Source organism: Notamacropus eugenii, chromosome 1, assembly GCF_028372415.1.
Source record: "Notamacropus eugenii isolate mMacEug1 chromosome 1, mMacEug1.pri_v2, whole genome shotgun sequence".
In the NCBI taxonomy this organism is placed as follows: Eukaryota; Metazoa; Chordata; class Mammalia; order Diprotodontia; family Macropodidae; genus Notamacropus; species Notamacropus eugenii.
In genome coordinates this window covers 281,191,211-281,210,774 of record NC_092872.1, presented here as the reverse complement: position 1 = coordinate 281,210,774, position 19,564 = coordinate 281,191,211, and the positions used below count along the sequence as shown (strand labels likewise).

At 48.3% G+C, this 19,564-nt stretch overlaps 1 protein-coding gene across 4 annotated transcripts in view; it reads left to right on the top strand.

The window, feature by feature from the left end:
* The window catches only part of FAM53B (family with sequence similarity 53 member B), a 158,177-nt gene that overhangs the window by 29,016 nt on the left and 109,597 nt on the right, over positions 1 to 19,564 (top strand). The window contains exon 1 of one of the 4 annotated variants that reach the window (XM_072628997.1): positions 2,944 to 3,071. The exons of 2 other annotated variants lie outside the window; for them this stretch is intronic. The gene's annotated coding sequence lies outside the window, so the exon portion shown is untranslated. Of the gene's footprint in view, positions 1 to 2,943; positions 3,072 to 3,129; positions 3,250 to 19,564 lie in introns of those variants that run through there. One more of the 4 variants, XM_072628999.1, reaches the window with a different exon arrangement.

The window sequence follows — 19,564 nt, the reverse complement described above, 5'->3', positions numbered from 1 at the left end:
TGGTTCTAAAGAAACAGAAACAAACCCATATCAGCTACGAAAGGCCCCCTTCTGCCACCTTTCTATCTCTCCCCCACTCTCACCCCTACCGTACCTCTATCCCCGCCTCCCCCAACTCAGGTTGGTTGCAGTTAACCTTTGATTAGTCTGTTGATCCAGGGTCCACTGGCTTCGACTCCCCTGCAGAATGGCCACATTTCATTGCCTCTTACCTCAGTTTCTCAGGAGGTTTTCATATTTTTTTTATTATTTTTTCCTCCACAACTGTCTAGGTAGTATTCTGAGGCTGTGGTGGGGGTTGCAGTGTTTTCCCTTCATCTTCACCTGATGAATGGAGGTGGGGGTGGTATTTGATGATTGAATGAACCTTGTTTTACTGTATTGGGAAGGTGTGAGTTAGGGTGATCCATCCCCAGTGCACCTGCAGGAATACTGATTCATAGAAAAAAGGAAAATTACCTTGAAAATACCACCTATAAACTTGCTTTTAGGGGTTGGCAGCTGTTCCTTAGCTCTGCTTCTCAAGTTTTGGATGGAGTCATGGGCCAAAGGTAAACCCATACCTTTATCCTTCAGAAGCATCCTGATACAGTTTCTAATGCCTCCTGACCTAGACATTAACTGAATACCCATCTGGATGCTGACCTTTTGGAACTCTTATTTATCTGGGATTTTGTGGGTTACCATGACTGAAAAAAGATACTCACCACCTGGTGATGAGCCTGTGACCCCCACTTGTTGTCACACCCATTTCTGAAGCTTTCCAGCTCATCTCAGGGTGTTCCCAGGGCTTGCATTTGGCCTTCAAGACCCCAGGCCCAACTATGAGCCTGGGTGATGCATCCAAGCAGAACTTCAGAGGAGGTGACCTGGGCTAGTCGAATGGAAATGACAGAAGTGTTTGTTAAGGCAGCCACAGCTGGGATGGGAACATTGGATAGTGAGGGGGCTAGGATCTCAGAAGGAGGAATGAACCCTTTCCTCTCGATCTGGCCCCTGGGCCTCTTGCACCAAAGCTGTTAGCTAACACAGTGAGATTGGCAAGCTCTTCTCCAGGTCTCTGAACCAGAACAACAGAGGTCTGTGGGGACAAGCCACAGCCCATCAGCTTTGCAGTTATATGAGAACAAAACCCACTGTGAAGAAAGGAATCAAGTAGGAAGAAGAATAGCGTTGAGACTTGTTTTCAGGCCAAGAGACCAAAGTCACCGCCCAAGGCAACAGGTTCCAGTGGCCCCGCTGAGCCCAGGCAATGCCAGGGAGCCAGTGTTTGCCAGCAGGAGTCACTGTCAGCCTCCTAATGAAGGAGAGGCTGGGCAGGAGGGATGAAGTATCAGGAAGGAAGCCCTGACATTTGTCAAGAAGTGTTTGTGTTAATTGGTGGATTAGCCTCTAAGCTGCCTTGTTCTGGACTCAGCACACACGGAAGCACCTGAAAAGCACAAGGTTGTGTTCTGGGAATATTTTTAACGCAAAGAAATGTGGAAATGTGGCCATGCCAAGGTCTTAACATGAAGTGTGTTAAATTAACATGAAGTATGTCATCGATGGGTCACATGCAGCATTCTCCACTGAAAATGAGTAGAGCCAGACCTTTCCAGAGATTGTCCTCCATCTCCATCTCCCAGCAGAAATCACTGGAAGAAGCCATGCTTCCTGGGAAAGGGGACGTCAGCTCAGGCTTTTCTGGGAAGAATGGGTCTGGTGTGATTAAAAACTTAAATATCTCGGCAATAGCCATGAAATCTAAGAGTTTCCTCAGCACACACAAACTCAAGAAGTTAATTGTTCATTTATGTTTGATGCAGAGGATTGAAACATTGGATTAAAACCAATTAAATGTTCCTAGAAGCAACCGAAAAAGTTTCTTGATTTATGAATAGAACCATTGAAATGGCTCAAACACTCTCCATTTAAAGTAATGAGGTGTTTTGTTTTTTTGGCATGAGAGAAAAAAGCAGGAATGAGGAGGACATTGAAAAACCTTTCGCTTTTAAGAAGCCCAGTTCTCTAGAAATGTGAAATCTTTTTTTTTTGGGGGGGGGGGGTAAAAGGGAAGAAAGTGAAGGTCTCCCAAATGACCTGCCCCAGTAGGAAGGAAGGACATGAAATCCTGGCCTCGGCTGGCCCAGGAAGGAAAACACTCCAAGTCAGCCACAGGTAAGCTGCACAATGAAAACTCCGAGTATTCGCTGGGGGTGCCTTCCTGAACTAAAGTCAACATCCCAAGTTACAGAACCAAACATACTCTGCCTCTGCTTAGCAACCGCAAATCCTTCCTTAAGCAGCTGCATGGATTTTGGATGTGGCTTCTGAAGTACACATTCTTTTATTTAATTCCAGCTCTGCTAGGTTAGGAAAAGAGCCATTTTCCAAAGGAACAATGCATCCAAATCCCTTTCCCTTTCCCCCCATAAACGGAAACAAACTTGGGGATCGACGACAACCCCCACCCCCCAGCCTGGCTGGCTGAGGAGAATGAGGTCAAGTCGCCCCCCTTTTTGGGGGTGGGGCGTTGTGGTGGTGGTGGTGGAGGGTTGGGAAGGGAAAAGGGCAGGGGCCTGAAACCAGCGGTGCTCTGGTGCCAGAGGCAGCTCCCACCTGGACAGGTGGGCTGGGAAGCAGGCCCGGGCTGCCTTTGTGGGCTCCGTGCCCTTCCCTCTTGGTCAGTCCGAGATGCCGGCCCTTTCCTCGGACGCCCTCTAGCAGAGCCAACCCCCTGCGCACCACGCGCTGCAGCTCCCTCGCCTGCCCGCCCGCCCCCCGCCCACTTGGAGGAGGCTCTGTGCGCGCACATACACGCGCACAGCCCAACACACGCATACATACACACACGCCCCCCGTGTGTACAGTGCACACGCCGCTTACCGCGGCTCGGGAGCCCGGGGCCAGCTGATGAGCAGGCGGCGTTAGGCTGGGGCTGGGCGGCGGCGGCGGTAGCAGCAGCAGCAGCAGCAGCAGCAGCAGCAGCAACAGCAGCAGCAGCAGGAGGAGGACCAGCAGCGGCAGCAGCCCGGGGGCGGCGCGGCACGGCTCTGCACGGCGCTGCGCGGCCCAGCCCTGCCCTCTCGGTGAGCGCCTTTTAAAGGGACTAGTTGCGAACAGTTCAGGAAGTGACAAGTCTATTTCCTCCCCGTTCGCAGATCGCTACAAAGCGCTGCGCTCCGCGCCCGCCGCCCGGCGCCCGCCACCGCCAACTTCCCGAGGGAATCCGTGCCCGCCGCCGTCGGGAGCTCGCCCAGACCCAGAGTAAGACCCGCTCCGGAGCGGCTGCGCCCTGGTCCTGCGGGGCCGGGCCCCACGCCGCCGCCGCCGCCGCCGCCACCACCAGTGGGCTGGCCCTGCCGGGGCAGACAGATATTGTTACAATGTGTCCGAGCGAGCGAGCTGGGCGCGCGGACCCGGCGGACTCCGGGCCGTCTGCCCCCGCGCTCGCTCGCCCCGCTCTCGCTTTTTGTCCTGCCACAGTGCCGCTGGGAGCGGAGCCCGCGAGGGCAGAGGGACCGGGCTGGGCCAGCGAGGCCGGGCTGGGGGCTTGTTGGAGCGCGCGGCGGCCGGGGGTAGCGAGGGGAAAAGTGCGAACCGAGCCTAGGCATGGGGACCCGCGACGCCCGGCAGCTCTCACCAAAGTTTTCGACTTACCGGGAGACAACTCTTTTGTTTGTCTAAGTTTACGTGTGCCCGGGGAGGATCGGGGGCACTGGGGACCCGGTTTTGCGCGCAGCTGCCCCGCGCCCGGACCGCTTGCTGCCACCAGCGCCTGGGAGGCCAGGGTAACGGGATGCGGATTCGCTCTCGCGTCTTCTCGTGCGTTTATTTTGGTTCCACGCGGGGCGTGGGGGGTGTGGACTCAGGGTTGGGGGAGGGGACGGCACGGTTCGGTTGGTGACTTTCATTCCTTGCCCTCTTGCTTGGCTGGAAGGTCCGTCCTGGAGAGGCACTGGGGAAACCTCGTTTTCCCCGTAGCTTCTTGGTTTGTCAGCCCCACAGGGTCGGCCTGTGTGAGTGCCCACGGCGTTTTGTGTGCCCTGTGGGTTGTGGAGGGCGTGGGGAGCAGTGTGGAAGGGGTCTGGTTCTGAAGACGCAGCCTGGTTTCTGGGGTCCCTAGTGTGTGTTGGTGTAGGACTGTGGAGTTCTCCCGGTGCAAACACTGGTGAACAATGCTGCGGCGCTGGGGTGGTGCTGCAGAAAAGGGGCAGAGCGGGCAGGGCAGCCAGCGGCCGCTGGCCTTGTTTGCTTTTGCTTCTTCAGCTGTGTGAAGGAAGCCTTGGGTTTCTTTGGTAACTCTTCCAGTGGTGCCTCCCCAAGTGGAGTGGGTCTAATTAGCACATACTGTACTTAGAAAGATGGGGAACAAAGAAAGGCTCTTTGCAGCATTTGATGGATGAGATTCTGCCTCCTATAGGCTACGCTGCCAGTGTTACATACGTTACATTACATTCTTTGTGAGTCCAGAGTGTGTAAGAAGTGAGAGCTCTAGCCTGGGCTGCCTTCCTACCTGTGTGTGCCAGGGCATTTGGACTCAGATTGCCATTTCCTGCATAAATGCAAATCGGAGCTCTCTCCTTCGGTTGGGGGAAGTTATAAAAGTGTGTGTGTGTGTGTGTGTGTGTGTGTGTGTGTGTGTGTGTGTGTGTGTGTGTGTGTAAGTGTAAGATAGATTGCTGGGGTGCTATGAATGTCATTGTGTTTCTTGCTGGAAGCGCCCCTTCTGCAGGCTGGGTGCTTCAGGCATATCAGCAGATTTGCAAGAGATGGGTTTCCTCCATAGTAGCCAGTACCCCAACTTGGTTCCAGGAGAAGCCAGAGGTTGCCACTATCCCAGAGCCCCCACCTGACCAGGACCAAAGGACCACAAGAGTAACTGACCTGGCCTCAGGATGGGAGAACTCCCTCCAGAGAAGTTTGCATGTTGGCCTAAGTTGAGAGATTGAGTGAAAAAATCTATGTCAATGGGCTGGCTTGTGCTTTCATTTATGTTAGCAGTTTAAGAGTAACTTGCGGTGGTTACAGTTGTGATACTGAATTGCTCTGTGAGGAAACCTGCCAAGGGAAAACTTTTTGACCTCAGCAACCCTTTTTTATGCGAGAGAATGAACACCTTCAGGCCAGTGTTCTTACCCATTCCCTGAGCAGCCTAGTGTTTATATGCCCAAGGGTGGGTGCTGTGTGTTCATTGGGTCTGTAGAACTTAGGGTCCTGATCAATTGTGCATCTCACCTCTCTGAACCAAGTTAGGGAAGGTGAGGCTATTGTAGGTCTTGCTGCATGATGGCCGATGGCTTCTACTGGAGGACGGAGGGGTGGTGTTCTTTGTAACCTGGTGATCTTAAGGTTGAAGGCTCTGATGTGTTCTCCTGAGGACTGTTTTTTCCTCCATGGGAGATTAGAGTGATATTCTACCTTTATCTCTATCCTAAAACAAAACAATTTGGTGATATCAGCTGATATTGTAGCTGCTGGCTGAAACAGGGCTTCACTTGGATGGGCTGAGTCTGCCTGTTCACAGAAACTCATCCACGTATCACTGGCTTGGCCAAGAGATTCGTGACTCAGTTTCTCTATTCTCCCTCCAACAGAGAATCAGCCTTTAACACAATAGCTCATCCCAGGATTTATGCAACAAACCAACCAACCCCAAACCCAGAAAACCTGGAGTCTTTTGGAAACCTTGCTTTCTGGTGCTTTCAAGAGTGGGGGTGCTTGAATTGGATTTTCTTGAACATGACTTTGGAAGCTCAGACGCTCGTACTTCTGGTATTGCTATGCCATCTGTTTCATTCTGGGGAAGCCATGCTAGTGGGCTGAACATCCTTTCTGGAGGCAACAGAGAGGTGGGTCTTCTTTGGAGACCATTCTGGGATTAAGCAGCAGAGGATGCTGGAGAGCAGTTTGGTATTCACATGAGGCTTTGGAATGGAAAAGGGATTTTAGAGGTCATTGAGTCTCACCTTGCTTTTTACAGGTGGGGAAACTGAGGCTGAGGAGGTCACTAAGGTAGTAAATGGCAGAACTCACATCTGGCCTCAGGTTCTCTGACTTGAAATCCAGATTAAAAAGATTTTGCCTCATCCTTAATATCGTCTACAACTGAAGCTAGAAGGGAAGTGGCTGGATGGTCAATTCCAGCTCAATAAATGTGTTTTCTCTGCAGTCTAAAAATGTCCTCTTTTCAACAAAGCAGAAACAAAAGCCTAAATAGGTAGAAATGGCCAAAGAAAACAAGCCACCAACACACACCTTTCTAGTGTGTAACAAAAGAAACCTGTCAGCATCATTAGTTATGGAAAAAGCTGATAAAAAGAGCTCTGGGTTTAGATGGAAACCAGATGTACAGAAAGGCTCTTTAATTGTTCCAGCAAGCAGGTATTTTGGTAGAATCACTAAGCACTTGCAGCCCACAGAGGTGATACAATTTTGGACTGGGCTGGGGAAAAAGTCTACACCTTAGAGGTGTTCCATATTTTGGCTGCTTTTGCTGTGTCTGCACTTCCACTCACATTCTTTATCTCTGTTGAAAGAGCCTTTTCCTTGCCAGCATTCATGACTTGGCTCCACTGACCCAGCCTGGTCTGGCTTAGCCTTGCTCAGCTTGGGTTGGCCTTGAGCAGTCTGATCGGGCTTTATGTGGCCTGGCTTGACTTGACCTAGTCCGGGCCAGCCCAACTCAGCTAGGCTTAGGTGGCCTTGCTTGCTTAGCCCAGTTTAGCCTGGTCTAGCCTGGCCTGGTTTGACTTGGCTCAGTTGGTCCAGCTTGGCCCAGCCCAGCTCAATTCAGCTCAGTATGGTCTGGGTTGGCACAGCCCAGCTCTGCTCAGTCTGACCTGGCCTGCCCCGCTCTGCCTGGCTCAGCCCACCTCAGTCTGGCCCAGCATGGCCTAGCTCAGTTGGGTCCAGCTTATTCAGCCCAGCTCTGCTTGGTCTGGTCTGGCCTGCCCAGCTCTGTCTGGCTTGCCCAGCTCTATTTGGCTTGGCCCAGTGTGGCCTAGCTCAGCTGGGTCCAGCTTCCTCAGCTCAGTTCTGCTCGGTCTGATCTGGCTTGGTTTGCCCAACTGTGTCTGTTTTGGCCCAGTGTGGCCTAGCTCAGCTGAGCCCAGCTTACTCAGCCCAGCTCTGCTTGGTCTGGTCTGGCCTACCCAGCTCTGCCTGGCTCAGCCCAGCTTGGTCTGGCCCTGTGTGGCCTAGTTCAGCTGGGCCTAGCTTCTTCAGACCAGCTCTGCTTGGTCTGACCTGTCCTGGCCTGGCTTGGCACTGCTCCGTCTGGCTCAGCTTAGTTTGACTTAGCTCATCTTGGCCTGGCCCATCTGGTTCTGCCTACCTCCACTTCTGCCTTGTCCTGCTCCTGTCCTCGCTACTTGCTACTGAGGTGGGCACTAGTCCTTTCCTTCTGAATAAGTGGCCCTGTGAAAAGATTGTCCTGCCCACCCTTCTGAAGCTTCCCACCCCCTGCTCAGAGGCACTGGTGGGACTTGCTCATGGGAAAGCTTTCCCAGTTGCTGTCCTTGTCTCTGACAACTTTTCTTCTGTTTTCTTCCTCTTGCCCATGTGCAGGCTGTCTGTGTACCATGCAGCAGGGGCTGGCTTAGATTGCCTGGCCTCAGCAGTGCTGGGCTCAGAGCTTGGGACTGAGCCAGAGATCCTTTGTACCCAGAGACCTTTTCTTCCAGAGTGGGCAGTGTGGTTTACATCACTGACTGATGGTCTTACTGCTTATGTGTATGGATTCAAAAACAGTTTGTTTTTCTCTCAGGAGCTAGGTTAGGAGGCTGATGACTTGCCTGTGGTCCCATCCAGCTCTGCCTCTTACTCCCTGGTGAGCTGGTACAAGTGATTTCTCTTCTCGGAGCCTCAGTTTCCCCATCTGTAAAATAGTGGCTTGGCTTGACTTTCAACTTCTAAGTCTGTGATCCTATAAATGGACTTACCTTCTTATAAATTGCAGAAATGTTCTTCACCAAACATTTCTGTTTTTGGACATAATCTCACCTTGTGAAAATTTAGGATCTAGGCTTGACCTCTGCAAATTTCAGGTCCATTTCTTGGTGCTGCTTTCCCCAGTCTTAACTTTGCTAGAACTTTGTCAAAGGGAACGCAAGTTCTTGTCTAAATGGTGCTTTAGGACCAAGCAAGAAGTGTACCAGAAAGCATTCTGCTGGGAAGAAAGGCCCCTTGGAAAGCACATCTTGATGGGGGGATTGAGAAGAAAACCCAGACATGGAGGACATGGAGGTTTTTTTAGCTTTTTTTTTCTGCAGCTACTGGAGAAGGTGAACTGTTTCACTTATTAGAAAAGCTTTGAAGTCTGGAGCTATTTATTTAGGGAGATGTGTGACATGGGAACAACCGAAGAGGGAGGGAGAGAAACCCTGCTAGGTGTGTCTGAGGAGGGCAGCCAGGGACCAGACAGAAGATGAGGATGTAGCTGAAGGACCTTCACAAGGTTCCATCTTGTACAATTTCCTGTCACATTGGGGGTTAAGGAGAAATGGGCTTGCAAGCGTTCTCGAATGCTTTCCTGCTCTCTGTTGGCACTGGGGAAGCTGCATCTCACGTCACTGGAGGCCTTGAGGGCCTAGGAAGAAATAGCTTGGAAACTGTAGCTCCCCTTAGGTACCTCTGGAAGAACCCCAGGGACCTGGGATGTAAACGCGGCAGCCTGAATGGAGGGAATGTTTTCATCAGGTTACTCTTCTGAGATTGAGAACAGGGTAGACCAAATGGCTCATCTCACCCAAGACACCATTGCTAGCTCATTTTTGAGTTTTCTTTTCTCTTTCCCTTTAAAAAAAAAGGAAAGCCCCTCCAAATAAAATGTGATCCCACCTTGGTTCTCCTCTTCCCTCGCCTCTAGAATCTGTTGGCCGAGACCAGAAAAGATGGCTTCCGAAAGGCTGAAGCCAAAATGGTTGCCAGTGGTTATTCTAGTTTTTCATTAGTATGCCCTGAAGTGGAGGTTGGTGTGTTTACTAGATAGAGGCCCTGCCCGGGCCCTGTTTTATCTCAAAAGGGGAATTTTGTTTAGTCTTGTTAATGCTCAGTTCATATGGAGGATTGCTAGCCCTTTGGTTTCTGTAGCTGATTTTTTGGATTGCTAGGCTTCCTGATCTGAAGGGGCAAATCTCTGGAAAAGTTTTGCTCATTTTAAAGTGTTTTGTTGCACTTTTTATTTAAAAAGAAAAGGAAACAATCAGTTTCTAAGAAAACTGCTGCTTCTTCATTACCTGCTGACCAACAAGGAAAAAATCATAGCAGTCTTGTGTGGACCACCCCCTTCCCCCGTCCTTAGTCACATCCAAGTCTCCAGTCAAACAGATTAAAAATGTATTTGCCAGCTTTTTGGGTTGTTAGATGTAGTTCCTGTTTCGTAAAGTCAGGTGTGTTATGATGCTTGTGATCACAGTTTTGTTCAATATCGAATTTTGTTTACATGCCAAAAGTAATCTAATAATCAGACCCAATTGTACAGTCCTTCAGCAGATGGGAACTCTGCAAGCTCTGGGCTGCACAAAGGAGTGAGCCCCCAGTTTGTTTTCAGATCAGTGAGAGGAAGGTGCCTGAGGGAGGAGGGAGGCCAGACTATAAGGTCCTAGAGGAACGACTTACCAGGTGTGTCTAGAGAAGACCCCTGAATGCAGTGGAGCAGCCTGTCCACTCTACTAGTCTTAGTGAAGTGGGTGCAGGGGACAGGATGGGCCTACTGTGATTAGATTTGCATTGATCCTTGATAACTCTAGCTTCCCCTGATGACTGGGTAGGAACCTGTCCTTTGGGATTTCACCAAATCCTTCTTTTGAACTTTTTTTTTCCACTTAGAGTCATATTTGCATGTATAGCAGTGACTCTCATTCCTTGGGAGCTTGATCAGGTCTGATCTAGGTGAACATACTTCTAATGCAGCTCCCACAATGAGCAGAGTATTGGGAAGGCTGAATTTAGAGAGGTACTGATCTGGCCAGGTAATGAATGCAGTGAATCAGCCATTATTAAGCATTGACTGTGTGCCAGGTACTGTAGTAGGTGTTATGGATGTAGATCTACTCAATGAAACAGTCCCACTCACAAGAAGCTCACGTTCAAACAGGGAGACAACAACTATACATGCACGCACACACGTATCTACACATGTCAACTCATGCACTTGTGTGTGGATACACAGAATAAGGAAAACAAGAATAAATGCAAATAAGTTCCAAAGAGTTAAGTAGAGGATAGTTGGGTCCATGCAGAATATGGTGCTTGGGCTTTGTCTTGAAGGAAGACAGGGATTCTCTGAAGGAAAGGTCAGAAGAGAGTGTACTCCAGACTTGGGGGGATGTCCAGTGCAGAGGCAGAGATGGGAGATGGAGCCATGGGGGAAGAACAAAAGGCAGGTTAATTTTACTAGATTGCAGAGCATGTGTGTAGGGAGGGTGTGGAAAGGGTAGACACCACTGGTGTATAATGACTTTGGAAAGGTAGGTTTTGGCCAGGTTGTAAGAGGAGAATTTATATTTGATCTTAGAGGCATAAGGGACTCCTCGAACTGATTTTGATTAGGGGAGTCACATGGTCAAATGAGGAAAATCAGTTGCAAAGCTGAGCCTTGAAATGGGTCAGCTGCCTACTCAGGAGGTCTTTGCAAGAGTTTAGGTGAGACAGGATAAGCCTGAACAAAGGTAGTGGCCATGGCAGTTGGAGAGAAGTAATTGGATGGAAGAACTGACGTGCAGATAGAAATAGCAAGGTTGGGTCCATGATTGGACAGGTGGGTGAGGGAGGATCGAGATTGGAAGATGGTGCCAAGAGTAGAAGCTGGGACAAACTGGAAAGAAAAGGGAAGCATGGAGGAGGGCAAGGTTTGGGGGGAAGATAAGAGCTTTGCTTCAGACCCGTTGAGTGTGAGATGGCTGTAGGAATCCAGTTTGGGATGTAAGCCTGAAGTTCTAGGGAAGGCCTGGGCTGACCTAGAGGTCTGTGAGCTGCTGACAGAGAGACTAGAATGAAGCTCATGGGAGCTGCTGAGGTCTTCAGGGAGAGAGTGTAAAGAGAGAAGAAGGTGGGCCTAGGATGGCCTCCTGTAAGACCCCTCATGGATGAACTCCCAACTCCTTCCCCCTCTGGTCGCTTGAATAGGTGGGCTCTCAGTTCCTCCCCTGACACTTCTTGTATCCTGGGGAGTAGCATAGTAGACCAGGAGAAGGGCAGTATCTTGGGTTTGCTTCCAGCCCTTGGTTAGGCCTTGGTACTGGATCTCTCGTCTAACACGTTGCACCAGGACCAGCTTTCACAGGGAAGTGTGCATCACTCCTGGATCCCATACTTGTAAGAGAAGGTGTGGCCTACTCAGACCTCACCCTGCACTTTGCTGTATGATGACTGGCTGCGTAGGTCACTTCTCTCCCCTGACAGTAAGTGTCAGAGGGCAGAGACCTGCTGGAAGCATAATGAGCTGCAAATAGTAGGTGCTGAATAACTGTTTGTTGTAGCCTTGAGAGTATTTCCTCATTGTCTAAGCCCGGCTGAGGTGATGTTTCTACGTGGGGCCAACAAATGCTGAGGCTTTCTGCCCTTACACCTCTCGGGAGGCTGCTGTGGCCTCTCCACACAGAGCCAGAGCAGCCCTTGGGCTGCCCTTCCACCGAGAGAGTCCTCAAGAGCCCAGGCATGCTGAGTTGGGGCCTGACTGTGGGAGAGAGTGTGATCTTAACCACCCCCAAAGAACTTCATATCCTGACCAGCCTGTAGAGGAAAGACATCTGTTCCTTAAATAGATATTGTTATTATTTGCTTATTAGTCATTCACCAAGCATTAAGAGCCTACTATGTGCTGGGCAGTGTATTAACCTCAGGGATTCAAAGAAAGACAAAAAATAGTAGCTGCCCTCATGGGGCTCTTATTTTAAGGGAGAGACCACACATAAGTAACTAGGTGGGTGCACATCACCTCTAGTGTTAAATGGTGGTGTGTGTGGTGGGGTGTAATGGCACAGGACACATTGTCAGGGGGCAGACTGGGAAAAATCTTCTGTCCTGTTAGCCTAAAAGGTCCTCAATGCCCAGCTTCCTTCCTGGCCTGGTGCAGGGCCAATCTCAGATCCCTAGGAACTGTCCCAGTCACCCTCTGGAGGTTACTTTGTATCTACGTGCTTCTGAGTTGGGCCAGCAGTGTATCATCTTAGGAGAAGAAAACTTGTTGCCTTGAGGGCAAGGCCTAATTTATAGAAACCTCTTGGCCTAGTTAAGGGGGGGTGGGGGTGGGAAGCGTAACCTCTCAGACACCTGGAAGGCACTTCATGTTCATTAAACCTTCTGGAAGTGAATTGAAGCTTTTTCTATAGATCATCCCCACCCCCCATCATCATTATATAAAAGTCAGGATGATTTGAACATTCTGGGGACCAAAGGTCCTGTAAAATGACAGCAGTAGCTTCAGTTGTTCTGAGTTGGTTTGCTCTGATCACCAATAATTATCAGAAATTCCTGCTGTGATGGGGGCTCAGCAGCTAAAGCCCTTTGGCTTGTCTAACTCTAAAATCCATTTATTCACCCCATGACTCAGTTTCCCCCATTTGAAAGTCCCACTCTATTGAGTTGAGTGTGGGAAGGATTTGGAAAGGTTAGACCCAGGAAGAAGATTGGCAAGTCAGACCCCATTGCTGTGTGGGTTCCTCTTCCGTGATGCATGGCAGTCTGCACCTCTGTGCAGATGGGGGCATTTTCCCTTTATTAGCTCTGCATGAGGCTAGAAGTGAAGTCGAGGAGTGGAAGTCTGGGCAGGAGGACACCCCACAAGCTGAGGGGACTGCTGGCTGAGCTGGGCTTTTTTCTTCTTGGATATTTGAAGACCTTTTATGATTTAAACATAAGTGTGCTTGGCAGGTAGCTTATCTGTTCAATAGGAAAATTGTTGCTAGTTTTAAAATAAACCCCAGCTGCAGAGATCAATCCATGGGTGTAATTTTAAAAAGAAGCTGTCGCATTTGCATATCAAATGTATATATAGTTTTTCCACAAAGGCCTTTTTAGCAGGTACTTTGAATATTGCCTGTTTAGCTGTTAATGGGAATTTCAGTGTTGTTGGTTTTAATTTTTAAAAATAAGCTTGTAAGGCTGCTAAAGACACGCTCTCTCTGAAGTTTTCCGCTTTTGTTAACAGATTACGGATTTGAGAGTTGGTTAAGTTCACAAATACTAATAAAATCATTTCTAACTGGAAAGAACCTGGTCTTGTTTTTGTCATGGGACTCAGAGGACAGACTGGAATCAGGACTTTGGCTCTTCACTTTGACCCTGAGTGCCTTGTCTTCAGTGCTTCTGGGGACAGGAAGGGCAGAGACAGGCAGAGGGCAGCAGGGCTTCCTCCTTGGCCCTGCCCCTCTCCTCCCTTCTGTGCTGCATCGCCCAGGCCCCTGAGTGTGCATGCCAGTTCTCCTTCTTTGAAATATCTATGACTTTTGTTGGAGGCTGCTGGGTGCCTCAGTTGATAGAGTGTTGGGCCTGGAGTCAGGAAGACCTGAGGTCAAATCCAGCCTTAGACACTATGTGACCTTGGGCAAGTTACTTAACCTCTACTTGCCTTAATCCACTGGAGAGGAAGTGGCAAATCACTCCAGTGTCTTTGCAAGCAAACGCCATGAATAATATCGGCATGCTTTGGTCCATGGGTCAGAAAGGGTAGGACATGACTGAACAACAACTTTGGCAGAGAGAGTGATTTCCATGCTGTAGTGGATGGTTTAATAAGGGGTCAGATGAGCCTCCTGGTTCTTAGCTGTGTCTGTCCCTTTCTTTGAGCCTTTACCTGGTTGGGATCTACCAGTGCTTGTGCCCCGCTGGCACAGCCTTTGGGATCCAGTGGTCACCCCTGGGCCATGAGGAAGCACTGGGCTTGGCTGAAGTGAAGCATGAATCCTTTCTTACCCTCAAAGGCCCAAACTCCAAGTCACAGTTTCCCTGGGTCATCAGCGTGGCCTATGTCTGCAAGGTATGGGGATGGGACTTTAAGAAAGATGATTTGTATTGTATGTTTAGCAATTATTGAAGCAGATGTTGGTCTTTGTTGTTATATCTCTAGCCCTAGTCCACTGACCGACACGTAGTAGGGCTGTGTACATTTTGTTGATAGATTTCTCTTTCCATGCGGAACTCAGCCCTGGAAATGACTGGCCACAGATCAGTCATTATTACTGCAGCATTTTTTCGTTCTGGCTTTACAAAGAGGCTCTTGGGCCAAGCCAAGACCCCAGCTAAACTGCACAATCGTTAAGAGCAGGGCATCCCTTGTAGAATTATTTTGTCCTTGCACAGAGCAAGGACTCAGGAAATGTTTGCTGTTGGCAGGTTGTTGATGATGAATGATGGTATTGGTCATGCTGTTCATAATCTCTGGAGCTGTTAGGTCCGACAAAGAGGATGGAAGCTATTCAACTCAGAGTACTTTTGACCCTTAGTCAGTCAGAAATGGCCCCTGGATGGCAGAAAATGTAAATAACACGATGTTTGCCAGTCTCTTGCCTTGATACTGTGTGTCAGGAAGATGAGCCCATTCTTGGGGCAGGGATAGGTAGGATTAGATTGGGGGTGGGGTGGAGGGGTTTGGAGAGAAGACTTTTGTTATTGGGGGCCAAGTTATAATGAGTCTGGATGGGATCACTATATAACATGGACCTTCTGGTACCAGGGAGGCCTGTCCACTACTCCTCCCTCTCATCCCAGGACAAACCCTGCTGTGTGTAGAGAAGCTCCTCATGAGGCTGCTCAGAGGGCAAGTTTGATTTTGATTTTGTTTTGGTTACAGTTGGTGAGTCAGCTAACATTGATTAAGCACCTACTGTGTGTCTGGCACTGTACTAAGCACTGGGATACAAAGAAAGGTAAAGGACAGGGCTTTGCTCTCAGGTAACTCCCAGGCCAGTGGGAAGATAACATCCATATGGACAGACAAGATCTATGTAGGATAAATTGGAGAATCACCAGAGGAACAGCTTCTTGCAGAAGATGGGACTTTAACTGAGACTTGGAGGAAGCTGAAGAAGCCAGGAGCCAGAGATGAGGAGAGAGTGTGTCCAGGCATGAGGGTCAGCCAGTGGAAACCCTTGAGGTTGTGAGATGGAGAGTCTTGTGGGAGAAACAGCAGGGAGACTGGGGTCCCTGGACCCACAGTATGGGGGGAAGGTGGAAGGAGACTACTGCAAAGGGAAGAGGAGACCATTTTATGAAGGACTTTGAAGATCCAACAGAATATTTTATATTGAATCCTAGAGGGTTTAGGAAACCCGTGGAGTTTAATGAATAGGGGGGTGACATGGGCAGACCTTAGGAAAATCATTTTAGTGGCTGAATGGAAAATGGACTGACATGGGAAGAGGCTTGAGGCAGGCACATCCACCAGCAGCTTATTGTTATAATCATATGTGGTGTTGAAGGCCTGTGCTGGGGGGAGGAGGAGGGAGTAGTGTCTGAGGAGACAAAGGAATGCATCTGAGAGATGTGGCAAAGGTGATATTGACAGGACTTAGCAACAGATTGGATATGGGAGAGGAGAGATGGTGAGTTGAGGGGTCGAGGAGGACACTTGGGTTTTGAGCCTGAGGGACTGGGAGGGTGAAGTTGCCTTCTACGGTTCTAGAGGAGGTTGGGTGGTATGGTGGTAAGAAGGGAAAGTTTAAGGGCAAAGATAATGAGTTTGGTTTTGTACACATTGAATTTAAGATGTCTTCTGGACAGTCAGTTTGAGATGTCTGAAAAGCAGAAGGAGATGCCAGATTGAGGGTCAGCAGAGAGTTTGGGGCAGGAGAGGGGGATTTGAGAGTCATCAGCCTAGAGGTAGTCATTGAATCCACAAAAGCTGATGGCATCGCCAAGTGAAAGACAGTGGAGCAAGAAGAGAAGAGGGCCCAGAACAGAGCTTGGGGAGACCCCTATGGTTAGTGGGTATGAAACAACTCATGAAAACTGAATCTGGTTCTAAAAGGGCAGAGGAGCGTGCCCAGCACTGATGGGAAGTGACAGATGCTTAACCTTACAGGTGCAAGGGCACTTCTGATTTTTTAATGTAAAATTTTATTGATATATTTTTTTTACATCATCAGAATTTCTTCTTCCTCCCCCAGAGGGCCATCTTATATCACAAATAATAGTTTTTAAAGAAAAAGGACCCCAAATCAACAAAACTAGTCAGTACATCCAAAAAGACTAATGCCAATGCAAGGCTTCTCATTAGCTTCTCCTGTCTCTTCTTTGGAGCCACACTTGTTCGTTATCATTTTGCAATTGGTTTGTGATTGTAATTTGTGTTTTTATTGTTGTATTCCTTGTGGTGATGTTTTTTGTTCTACTTTCTTCACTTTGCATCAGGTTATATAAGTTTTTCATGCTTCTCTGTATGGCTCATATTTGTCCTTTCTTCAAACAAGCTCAGGTTTAAGAAGAGTAGGTGGTGCCATAGTGCACAGAGCACTAGCCCTGGAATCAGGGAGACTTATCTTCATGAGTTCAAATGTGGTCTCAGACACTGACTGGCAAGGTGACCTTGGACAAATCACTTAACTCTGTTTGCCTCAGTTTCCTCATTTGTAAAGTGAGCTGGAGAAGGAAATGGCAAACCACTTCAGTGTCTTTACTATAAAATCCCCAAATGGGGTCATGAAGAGTCAGGCACTACTGACACAACGGAACAATAAAAATGTTCCATTATATTCATGTACCAAAGCTTGTTTAGCCATTTGCCAGTGGATGGGCATGGACTTTGGTTCCAGTTCTTTGCTGCCACACAAAATGCTATAAATATTTTGGTGTATACAAGAACTTTTTCTTATTAATGGCCTCCTTGGTGTATAAGCCTGGTAGTGGAATCTCTGGGTCAAGGAGGTATTGACATTTTAGTCACTTATTTGCCTAATTCCAAACAGCTGCAGAAGCAGAAAACATACTGTAAATACCAAGTAGTGGCATCTGGGAGTTGGAAGGACCCCGAGCAGCCATATAGTTCAACCTTTACCTGAACAAGAAAAATCCTGGCCATCATCATCTGCCAAGTGGCCATCCAACTGTGACTTACTGGGAGCCCATGTCCTCCAGAGGCAGCCCAGATACTTTGCCATACCTCATCCTATCAGGAGTTTTTCCTCACATCTCTTCTACTTCCAACGCAGTATTATGTTTCATAGAAATAACAAAAATAACTGTTCTCTTGCAAACAGCACTTTAGCAAGGGTTCCATTGATCTGTGCAGGAGCTCAGGTCATCCAGCTTAACGACATGTTAGGGATCCTCACAAAGCTTTGGAGAATTACCAGAGCAAGGAAAATCGGAACTGCTTCCGCATCATGGAGGTGTCCAGAACGTGGTGGGAGCTGGAGTATCTTACGAGTTGTTGGTCAGGGACCTCCCCCTTCTCGTGTTTAGCAGTCTCCGGTGTCTTGTTATTTTTCCAAATAGGTAGTTTGCAGCTCTATAGAAGAGGCAGAATTGGTTAAATCTTTTGAGCTTTCACTTGGAGAAATTGGATCTCTGTGTACCAAAAGTAACTTGGCCATAAACGTAGGAAATTAAATGCAGGTAAGTTTAATGAGGTCATTCAGAATCTTGCCTTTGCCTTGACCTAAACACTCCCATCAGCAAATTCTTTGGCAGGGTTTCTGCTCTCCTGCTTGCTTGGGCTAATAATAAAGGTTCTACTTGCAAGGCTTTTAAAGTCACATTCCTTTATATGTTTGCCTATCAAATCTTTCTTTTTATTTGCAGCCCCAATTAAAAAAAAAAACACTACTTGAAGTTAGAGCACTCCCTTCTTTGCTAGAATTGGCATCCTATTGGGACAGGTCACTTGGGAACAGCTGGAGGCCTCCCTGTTTGGTCCAGTCACCCCTTGCCCTGGAAAGGCATGTGGATGATGTGGGCTGCATCCAGAGTTCTGGCCATCTGAATAGCCCACAGTTTCCTTGGTAGCTAGCTGCACCCCATTCGAGTGCCCCTGAAGGATGTTGGGTCCATGCTGCTGAGTAGTATGGGTGCCTGCCCCCAGGATGAAGCAGCTTCTAGTGAACTGTGGCTCTCTGATTCATGGTGGTCTGGTTCTTGGACGCAGGATTGTGTATCTGGGATGAAGGCATTCAGTAGTTAGAGATCTTGGGATTTTGTGACAGGGAATGACAGCCTTTGGCTAATATTGGAGAAGAGGAATTTTTGTAAATGTTGGGGTATCTGGAGGCCTTGGTTGATGGAAGATGACCATCAGCTTTATCCCAAAACTTCTCTGAGAGAAATTCTGAACAGGTGATACTTGAAGAGTCTTCCTCAAAGTATGTGCCAGAGCAGCTGGGCTGGGCTGATGCTGGCATTCCCTTCCACTGTGATCCCAAAGAGCATCCAGAGGTGGGGTCAGCCATGCTGTTATCAGGACTAAGTGTCTGTATAGTCCTGGCCTCTTGTTATCCTTTGCAAATGTTTCTTTGGCAAAATCATCTGATTTGCAGCGATAATAGCTTCATGGTTACAAAATGCTTTGTGATTATTATCCCATTTGAGCCTCACACTGACCCTGTGATGCGGACTTAACAGGTATCGTTTCCTCTTAGAGAGAGAGGCTCAGAGAGATAAGTGACTTGTACATAGTCACAAAATTCTAGAAAGTTCATGGTAGAGAGTTCTGTGGAGAACAGTTGACTCAAGCCCCTCTTTTCAAAGAAGCCCAAGCAAGGGGAGTCCCCGAGCTCTGCTTTGGGCCACCCTTTGAGACTCTTTGACGGGATTGCTTTGTAATGAAGCCTTCTTTCTTTCCCTTTCCCTCCTTTTGCTTTCCCTTTCCCTTTCCATTTCCTTTCCCTTCTCCATCCCCTTACCCTTTCCTCCTCTCTTTTGGAAGTCCAAAATGTGCCTACCATATATCTGCCCCATTCCTTCTGTGGCAGGTGGGGTGCTAGCAGGTACGATAGAAACAAACTCCTTGAAATTTTTTTTTTACGTGTGTGATCTCTATAACTCCAGCAACTAACACACTGCCTAGCACATAGCAGGCCCTTATGGAATGCTTGTTGAGTGAAACTGAATAGTGATAATATCACATTTATGTAGAGCTTTAAGGTTTTCAAACTGCTTTGCAAATATCTCATTTTATCCTCACAGCAACTCTGGGAGGTAAGTGCTATGATTATCCATTTTATTAAAGGGGAAATTGAGGTAGATAAGCTAAGTGACTTCCCTAGGATCACACAGCTAGTAATGATTTGGACTCAGAGTATTCCTGACTCCTAGGCTGGTGTTCTCTCCACTGCATCCAACTGCCTAGCAGGTTAATATGGCATAGAATGGAAAGATCTGTGAAAGTAACTAACCCTAAATGCACTCTGAATATTGGCATTGTGGTCATGGGAAAGTTGTTTTTGCTGTCTGGGCCTCAGTTTCCCCTTTTGTAACATGAAGGGGTTAGACTAGATTTAGGGGCCTTCCAGCTCTGGGTCTGAGAGCATTCCTATAAGAATAAACCAGACTGGATTATCTTGTCCAGTTCAATGGAGTTTTGAATGAATTTGGCCCAATGGATAAGGGTTTTATTTGCTTGTGAAGCCTTCACATTCTCCTTGGG